Source organism: Malurus melanocephalus, unplaced genomic scaffold (assembly GCF_030028575.1).
Source record: "Malurus melanocephalus ecotype Western Australia unplaced genomic scaffold, MMel_1.1 scaffold_437, whole genome shotgun sequence".
Lineage (NCBI taxonomy): Eukaryota > Metazoa > Chordata > Aves > Passeriformes > Maluridae > Malurus > Malurus melanocephalus.
The window spans coordinates 369,287-370,022 of record NW_026623669.1 but is presented as its reverse complement, the minus strand read 5'-3'; the positions used below and the strand labels follow the sequence as shown (position 1 = coordinate 370,022).

At 49.5% G+C, this 736-nt stretch overlaps 1 protein-coding gene across 2 annotated transcripts in view; it reads left to right on the top strand.

Moving 5' to 3' along the window:
- The first annotated feature begins 439 nt into the window (after nt 1-439).
- The window catches only part of LOC130581806 (programmed cell death 1 ligand 1-like), a 12,569-nt gene continuing 12,272 nt past the window's right edge, over nt 440-736 (top strand). For both annotated transcript variants that reach the window (XM_057380128.1, XM_057380127.1), the window contains exon 1: nt 440-546. The gene's annotated coding sequence lies outside the window, so the exon portion shown is untranslated. The remainder of the gene's footprint in view (nt 547-736) is intronic.

Below are 736 nucleotides of genomic sequence, written 5' to 3'. Positions count from 1 at the left end.
GTTCTTTGGTAATGTTCTGAGTAATATTCTTATTTCAAGGTTGCTTTCTTTCAGAAAAGTTATAGCAGAGATCCTGTAGGATTATGTTTCATAACATAAAAAATGTTATCCCAGAAAAGAAACTATACACCACACTGTATTTCCAGTTTGTATTATCAGGTAATTAAATTGGAGGTTTATCTCCCAGAAGGATCTTTCAGCAACAGGGAACAGAGCTATTTAAATAAATTGCTTCTTTGTCTCTGGAGAAGCAGGACATAGTTCCTGGAATTTACGGATATCCTGGATACTGTGTATAATTTCCAGTCCTTTGGCATCAGTCATCCTCTTCCTAATATATATCAGTCATGTAAGCCATCTGTTTGGGAAATGAATAGTGTGATTGCACCACGATGAAAAAGAAAGGCTAGGGAGAGGGGAAGAGCGGGGAGAGGTGGTACGCACTGATGCCGCTTTTGGTTTTGATTCCTAGAGCTCTCGGCTCTCAGAAATAGGAATGTTGCCCGGAGAACTCCCTGCTCCGCCTCGGCTGAAGCTTTGGGAAACGTGAGGCTTATGAGCACGGCTTTGGGGCTTTTCGGGACTGGTTTCCGCGAAGGGCCGGGGCTGGGAGCAGTTCCAGGCATCGCCACGGCCGGCGAAGCCGCAGCGGTGGGGTCGGGGCAGACCCRGGCCGGGGGCGCGCTGCAGCACGGAGGGTCCGACCGCGGCCGGGCTGAGGCGGGGCGGGACCAGC